Raw genomic sequence first — 9,127 nt, 5'->3', positions numbered from 1 at the left:
TGGTCTTTCCATCCTCATCTCCACCACAGGAATAAAGTTTCAAGGGACATAAGCGTAAAAACTAAAGCATGTTTGAGCCCAATGAACCGTCACGCTTGTTCAATAACCAGTTATGTTAACAGCACCACCAACTACATGGGGATTATTTTCCCCATTTTATAGATGGGAAAATAAAGGCTAGAGACATTAAATAGTGGAGCTGGAAATCAGATTCAGCTTTGTCTTTTAAGTATGCAGTATGCCACCCTACTTTTGGTTATTGCACCAAAAAGAGTGAAGGTTATGCTAAAGATTAGAAATGAGAAAGAAACAGATTTTTAAGAAGGAAAAATAAGTTTTTATAATCATTTATTTTAGATATTGTCGATACTTTTAGACCACTTTGACAGTTTATTTGAAGGGTAGAAGTAACTTTTTTCCCCAAAAGCCAGGAGTATTTTATTTGTATGAAACTACACAAGAGTATAGTTTTCCCTCCGTACCTGCACACCCCAGGACAGCATATAGCACTGGGCCCCTTCCATCCCAAGGGTCTATCATTCTACATGAAAATTTAAACTTGCAAGTCAGAGAAATAAAGAGCTGAGCCTGATTTAGAAAATAATTCACTGCAGGCTTTATTTATAAATAACAAGAGTACCAAGTGAATTTTGCATTTCATTTAATTAACACAACTTGGAAGGTAGAAGGACTTTTCAGGATTCCATCAATTTCTAGAACCTCAGGGTTTACCTGTAATCAGTTTCACTCAACTTTGTATGGATGACAATCTTCTGGCCAAAAGCATGCCCAAAGTAAATTGGAAGAGCTATACTAAGTTTTCCACCCTTTCCTACTTAACCATGATTTTGCTTTTCTATTTTCTATTGCTTGGGTGAGAATTACCACTCGACACTTGCCCTAATATCTGAAAAAGACATGCCCTGGTTTGCTGCTGTGTTGTCTTCAGTGGGGGCTCTGGAGCTAGCCCAACTTCCCAACCAAGCCTGCTCTCACCCACCCACTGCCCCGCCATGCCACCCTAGCCCTGAAGTTCCTTCCCATCCCCAGCTTTGCCTGATGAAATCCTACTCTTCCAGGCATGAATATTCCTGTCTCCATGAAGCTTTTACTTTCCCCCCAAAAAACAAATGGCATCTTCTACAGAGCTCCCTGTGCACAGCCACTCAGCACCTTCCCACCCACTGCTTGTACTGGAGTTAGCTGTCTGCTCTCAGCCTTCCCTACTGAGAGTGAGCCTCTCAGGAAGAGGCTGTGTCCTATTCTATTTGTCTTTGAGGTTCCATCTCCTCTATGTGCCAGCACCTGGTATGAATGAAAGTCTGTTGAGTGAGTGAATAAATGGGTGGATGGATAGATGAATAATAAGGGAGTGAGGCTGAGCCACACTAACAATAATAACCACCCTTCTTGAGAGTCTACCTGTGCCAGGTGCTTTATGTACACAACTACCTGGAATTCTTACAGGAACCATGGATAGTTCCCATTTCACAGAACAGGAGTCTCCAGAGGCTGTCTCCTCACTCTGTCCACTGGATTAGGCTGCCTCTTATGACTCTTCATGGGAGCCAAATGAAAGGTTGGCTGCCCGTGAAGGGGTGTTGGAGGGGAGAATGGGGAGATGGGATGGGGATGGGAGGGATGTCATCTGCCTGAGTCTCACATGACCCAAAGCGTACCTTGTCATGCCCCACATCAGCATTAGCAAGCATAGCTCTGTCCTGCAAATGCAAATGCTAAAATAAATTTAGCTTCATTCTCCAAAGGGCATCTTTCCCCCTCCCTGCAGTGAATGGATTTCCATAATTTTATTCTGAGAGGAAATAATCACTCAGCTCTTTAAAAAATGGGCCTCTTTAAGTATGTCTTTTTGCCTTCTTCCATCTTTTGCAAGCTGAATAGCAGTTCTGCTCTATGATCTGCGTTCTTTTTTCATCATTGGTAGACATAACAGATCTCAACAACGTGGGGAGGCAGGTAAAGCAGTGTTGGAAAGGTCAGGGGAGCCTGGATGTAAGAGCAAAAGAAAAGCAGGAGCCCCTTTGCTGATGGCCACACCCCTCCTTTCTTAATCCAGTTGGCACCCAAGTTAGACCAGCTGACATCAAAGCTGGTTCAAAACAATCTTTTAAAGGAAGGAAACTATGCAGGCAGGAGTCATACAGTGTAAGACACCCTGGGTCTATATGCAGACAGGGCAGGTGCCTTTGCTATTCTTAACTGAACTTTTCCATCTGGAAAGTGGGAATAATAATACAGAACCTGCTCAAGTGACCTCAACGTGCCACTGTTCGGTTTGTCTGATTTTTGGTAAGGAGTTTGGTTGTTTTAGGATCCCATGAGGTTGGGGACATGGTTGAGACAAGAAGATGAGGGTTCCCAATTGACCACGGAAAGGCTCTCTTATCTTGAGTTTGGAGGCTGATTGACCTTCCCAGTGTGTTACTAGGTCAACATGTTATCTCTTTTGTTGTACCTTAAACTTCATTGTGACAGGGGCTGGTTTTCTATGTAAACCAGATACTCCACATATGCAGGGACTTTGGATTCTGGTCTTTCTTTGCTAGACTGTGCTTATCCAGTTGCAGGAGTTGTGCGTTTCTCTGGCCAGGCTCCCGAGAGTGCAACAGGTGCTCTTAGGTAGTTGTCCCTCCTCTCCAGGCGCAGGCTCAGTCCTTACACATGGGTCCCCGTGCCCTGGTCAATACTATATAAATGCCAAGGCTCCCTTTTCCCATTAGGTAATATAATTTTTCCAAAGGTGTCTACCTGGGACCCATGCTGAGACAATTGAATTTCTTTTCTGGAATTTGGACTTTGGAAGAGAGAAGCAGAGACTGGGATTCACACAAACAGCTGTGCTGACAACAAAAGCCAGCAAAACATCGTTGAGTTTACTCAACCACTTGACACACGCAAAATATTCGATAAAGGTTTACTTTATTATTGATATTATTCTTTATAATCCTTCCAACAATCCTGCCATGTAACTATTTTCTCATTCTAAGGATCAGATGAAGAGCTCAGAGATTCAAAATTCATCCCAAGGCAGAGTAACAGAGCTAGAACCCAAATCCTGCTCAGTCTGCTTGCAAAGTCCCTGCTCTTGCCATTGCACCTTGAGCCTTGTTTGCTGGTAGCATCATGACCCACCTTTACAGTGCAAGTAAAAATAAGAAGTATGCTCACAGATTAGCTTTGAGCGATAGAATCCAGGCACAAAAGAGCACATACTGTATGTTTTTAAGTTCAAAAACCAGCCAAACTTTACTATGATAATAGAAGTCCAGTTGTTACCTTCATGAGGGGAAGGGGAGAAGGCACAAAGGGATGTTTCTGAGATACTGGTGATATTCTGTACCTTGATTTGAATGCTGGCTACACAGGAATATTTACTTTGTAAAAATTTGTTGAGCTGTATACTTAAGATTTGTGCATGTTATTGCTCTTGTGTTTGTTATATATCAATAAAACATAAGAAAGGAAGAAATGAGAAATAAACTGAATTTAGGGAGGAAAACTGCCCCCTTTCTCTCACCCTTCATATTAACCAGACTGTTTTTACTCATTTTACTAAATTCAATAGAAAACATGATAGCTTTATTCATTTTCCTGTATCTTTTTCAGACTTAATTCTTAAACATCTCTCTCATATATATGTAAATATATATGTATATAAATATAATTGCAGTCATCAGCTAGATGCCAAGTTTTCTATTTCTGTCTTTATTTAGTAGTAATCTTAAGCTTTTTACAGCATAATTATCAACTAAATGGCAATTGAATTTTTTTTCCTGATATCCTGTCTTCATATTTGCAATGATCCAATTTGTTTTCTTATCTCGTGAGTAAGGCCAGAAAGCTGTAATGACTGTTAATACTCTAGAAATTAACAACCATTATTATTATTTTAGCCCACTCATTTATTATGTTTAATATATTTAATGAAATTTTTAGTAAAGTATAATACACATAAAGCCACACAAATCCTAAGTGAGAACTTGATGAATTATCCCAAAGTGAGAAGTCCTAGCCAGAGCAATCAGGCAAGAGAAAGAAATAAAAGGCATCCAAGTAGGAAAAGAAGTCAAATTCTCTCTCTTCACTGATAATACAATTCTATACCTGGAAAACCCTAACAACTCCACAAAAAGGCTCCTAGAGGTGAGAAATGACCTCAGTAAAGTTTCAGGATACAACAATATATAAAAATCAGTAGCATTTCTATACATCAATAATATTCAAGCTGAGAGCAAAATCAGGGATATAACCCAATTTACAATAGCCACACACACACACGTAAAATATTTTGGCATACATCTAACCAAGGAGGTGAAAGATCTGTACAAGGAGAAGTACAAAACACTGCTGAAGGAAATCATGACACAAACAAGTGGAAAAACATCCCACATTCATGGATTAGAAGAATAAAATCATTAAAATGGCCATACTGCCCAAAGCAATTTATAGATTCAGTGCTATTCCTATCAGCTATTTCTATCAGAAAAATGACCACCAACATCATTTTTCACAGAATTAGAAAAAACTATTCTAAAATTCATATGGGATCAAAAAAGAGCCTGACTAGCCAAGCAATTTTAAGCAAGAAGAACAAAGCTGGAAGCGTCACACTACCTGACTTCAAACTATACTACAAGACTACAAAAACCAAAATGGCATGGTACTGGTACAAAAGTAGACACATAAACTAATGGAACAGAATAGAGAACCCCAAATTTGCATACCTACAACCATCTGCTCTTCAACAAAGTTGACAATACCAAGCAGTAAGGAAAGGACTCCCCATACCATAAATCGTTCTGGGATAGCTGGCTAGCAGAAGAATGAAACTGAACCTCTACCTTTCACTGTATTTAAAAATTATCTTAAGGTAGATTAAAGACTTAAATGTAACACCTACAACTGTAAAAAACCCTGCAAGATAACCTAGGAAATGACATTCTGCACATATGCCCCAGCAAAGATTTTATAATGAAGATATCAAAAGCAATAGCAACAAAAACAAAAATTGATAAATAGGACCTAATTAGACTACATAGCTTCTGCACAGCAAAATATACTATCAACAGAGTAAACAGACAACCTACAGAATAGGAGAAAATATTCACAAACTATGCATCTGACAAAAAGGTCTATCCAGAATCTATAAGGAACTTAAACAATTCAACAAGAAACAGTCCCTTTAAAAAGTGGGCAAAAGACGAACAGATACTTCTCAAAAGAAGACATATTTGGCCAACAAATACATGAAAAAATGCTCAACATCATTAATCATTATAGAAACGCAAATCAAAACCACAGTGAGTTTACCATCTCACACCAGTCAGGATGGCTATTATTTTTTTAAAAAACTAGATGTTGGCAAGACTGCAGACAAAAAGGAACACTTAGAAACTGTGGGTGGGAATGTAAATTAGTTCAGCCAATGTAGAAAGCAGTTTGGAGATTTCTCAAAGAACTTAAAGCAGAAGTGCCATTCAATCCAGCAATCCCATTACTGGGTATAAACCCAAAGGAAAATAAATCATTCTACCAAAAAGATACATGCACTCATCTTTCATTGCAGCACTGTTTACAATAGCAAGGACATGGAATCAACCTACATGCCCATCAACAGTGGACTGGATAAAGAAAATGTGGTACATATACACCATGGAATACTATGCAGCCATAAAAACGAATGAAATTATGTCTCTTGCAGCAATGTGGATGCAGCTAGAGGCTGTTATCCTAAGCAAATTAATGCAGAAAGAAAAAACCAAATACCCCATTTTCTCACTTATAAGTGGGAGCTGAATATTGTGTACTCATGGACATAAAGATGGGAACAGCAGACACTGGGGACTACTAGAGGGAAGAGGGTAGGATGGGAGTGAGGGTTGAAAAACTGCCTACCTGGTATATGCTCACTACTTGGGTGACAGGGTCATTTGCATACCAAACCTCAGTGATGTGCAATTTACTTACCCATGTAACAAACTTATACATGTACCGCATGAACCTAAACAGTTGGGAAAAAAAATTATACCAAAGTGAGCATATGTGTGTAACCACTACTGAGGTCAAGAAAGGGAATATTTCTAGCTCCCCGGAAGCCCTTTTTGTCCCCCTTCCCAAACACTATCCTCTACTTCTCCCCAAGGCAACCATACCAGAGATTAGTCCAACGTGTTAGAACATTATATTGAGAACTGAAACCTCCTGCAATCACAGTGCACTGTCTGCATTAACATGATTTTATCATTCCAAAAAATTCTTGCTCAGGAAAATAAAGTTATAGGTAATCTTATTGTTTGTTTCAGGTACTTCCCCTAGATTCATTTATCCAGACAATAAGCCACTCTTCCAGACATCATCAAACCCCTTCTCAGGACAAAAAGTAGGCTCATAAAATGAAGAGCCTGTGTAAGATTGCTGTTTTCCCTTCCTTAAATGTTTGGTGCAATTTACCAGTGAAATCATCTGTTCTTTGTGGGGACATTTTTCGTTACCGATTCGATTTCTTAAATAACTAATAGTAGTATTTGAGTCATCCATTTCTTCTCTTGTTGCTTTCAGTCAGTTGTGTTTTCCAAAGAATTTGTCCAGCTGAAGTTACTGGTATAAAGTAGTTTATTACATTGCCTTATTCTTTTTTACTGTCTGTAGAATGGGAACTTACATCCCCTCTTTTATTTCTAACATTAACAATTTTGTTTTCTCTGTATTTTCTTTATTACTTTTGGCCTCGTTCACTTTTCTATTGCTTTCTATTTCAATGATGTCTGATCATCTCTTTATTTCCTTCCTTGTAGATTGAGTTTTCTTTTCCTAATTTTTTAAGGTAGAAATTTAGATCGTTCGTTTTAAAAGCTTCCCTTTTTTCTTATATCGGTACTTAAAGCTGGAAATTTCCTTCTAGATACTTTTTAGCTGTATCCCACACATTTTGACATGTTTTTTAAATCAGTCAGTCAAAAACATCTTATAATTTTACTATTAACACATGGCTTGTTTGGAAGTATGTTTCCTATTGCCAAGTACTTGGAGGATTTTCTGGAAGACTGATTGTTATTAATTTCAATTTCAATTTGGCCAAGAGCATAGTCTGTAACATTTTAATCTTTTAATATGTATTGAGACTTATTTTATGGAAAAGCATGTGGTGTATCTTGGTGACTATTCCTCATACCTTAGAAAATAATCTGTATTCTGCTGTTGTCAGTTGGGTATAAATTATGCAAATGTCAATTCATTAAAATTGGTTGATAGTATTGATAGTAGTTGCTCATTCTTCCACTAGCTACCAAAAGAGGAGGTTACAGTTTTCAACTATTATTGTCATTTCTCTATTTTTTCTTTTAGTTTTGATCAGTTTTTGCTTAATGAATGTTTGTGATTTGTGTGCATATTTACTTTGGATTGTTATTTATTTTATTTTATTTTTGGTGAATTGACACTTTCAGTATTTAGGAATTAGAAAATTAATTTTTAGGCCAGGTGCAGTGGCTCACACCTGTAATCCAATCACTTGGATCACCTGAGGTCAGGAGTTCAAAACCAGCCTGGCCAACTTGGTGAAACCCCGTCTCTGCTAAAAACATAAAAAATTAGCTGGCGTGGTGGTGCACACCTGTAATCCTAGCTACTCAGGAGGCTGAGGCAGGAGAATCGCTTGAACCTGGGAGGTGGATGTTGCAGGGAGCCGAGATTGTGCCACTGCACTCCAGCCTGGGCAATAGGGCAAGACTCTGTCTCGAAGAAAAAAAAAATTAGTTTTTAAAAAGTTAGAAAATAAAGTCCCCCTTTATCTCTAGTAATACTCTTTATCTTGATACCTACTTTGATCATTTTTTCCAATAATTAAGGTTTCACCCTGTCACCCAGGCTAGGATGCAGTGGCACACTCATAGCTCACTGAAGCTTTGTCCTCTCCGGCACAAGCAAACCTCCCACCTCAGCCTTCCAAGTAGCTGGGACTACAGGCACATGCTCCCACACCCAGCCAATTTGTTAATTTTTTTGTAGAGACGAGATCTCCCTATATTGCCCAGGCTGGCATTGAAATCCTAGGCTCAAGTAATCCACCTGCCTCTGCCTCCCACAGTGCTGGGATTATAGGAGTGAGCCACCATGCCCAGGCAATTTTATTCTATAGCTATAATTACAGTGCTCATTTGTCCAAATGAAAACAGAAGACAAATAACAAAACTGTTGATTACCAATCATGTCTTAAAAGCAGTAAGAGGTTCCATAACACCCAATAGACCAGTTCTAATGTTTTCCCTAAGATAAATTTAGCAGCTCCAGCTTCTTCAGTGTTTATCAAAATACAAAAGAACAAAGTAGAAGTTGTCTTTATCAATGGCAGATCAGACCCCGGCAGGCTGAGAGAGAGCAAGCTACATCACACATGGAGATTGGGTGCTCCTGAGGGGCTGTGGGTTTAGATGGGCAGCCTGCCCAGCTCGCACGTGCTACGGCCAGTGAGGCCCCAGACACCTCGTTCGTATGTCTGAGCAAGCGTGAATGCTGGGGACAAAGGGCCCATTTTGGCCTCATGCTGTCTAAGGGACGGTGGGGCCCTGCATCCCCCACGCTGGCCACAGCAGGTGGGCAGGTAGGGGTGTCGGCCTAGGGGAGAGTGAGATGGCCATGAGCTCCAAGCCCAGCTCCTAGTAACCTTGGGAGCACAAGGACAAGCACAAGGCTGTGGAACACAGGGTGACCCATGGACAAGTGAGTTGTGGGGATCTCTATTGTGACCATGCCGAACTGACTGTGGGCCACTCCACTGCCTCACATTCCTGAGGGGAACGACTGAGCTGGCAACTCAATCTGCATACCTAGGCTAGGCAGGTCTCTCTCCTTCCCATCTGGTCAAGTTTTCTTGGCTTGGATTTTTAACTGTTTTTTAAAATGCACTGAGTTCTGGTTAAAAACCAACCACCTGGCCAGGCGCGATGGCTCACACCTGTAATCCCAGCACTTTGGGAGGCCGAGGAGGGTGGATCACGAGGTCAAGAGATTGAGACCACCCTGGCCAACATGGCAAAACCCTGTCTCTACTAAAAATACAAAAATTAGCCAGGCGTGGTGGCTCGTGCCTGTAGTCCCAGCTACTCAG

This window comes from Nomascus leucogenys, chromosome 16 (genome assembly GCF_006542625.1).
Source record: "Nomascus leucogenys isolate Asia chromosome 16, Asia_NLE_v1, whole genome shotgun sequence".
NCBI classification, from domain to species: Eukaryota; Metazoa; Chordata; class Mammalia; order Primates; family Hylobatidae; genus Nomascus; species Nomascus leucogenys.
The sequence above is the reverse complement of the archived record's forward strand: the minus strand, read 5'-3'. Positions refer to the sequence as shown.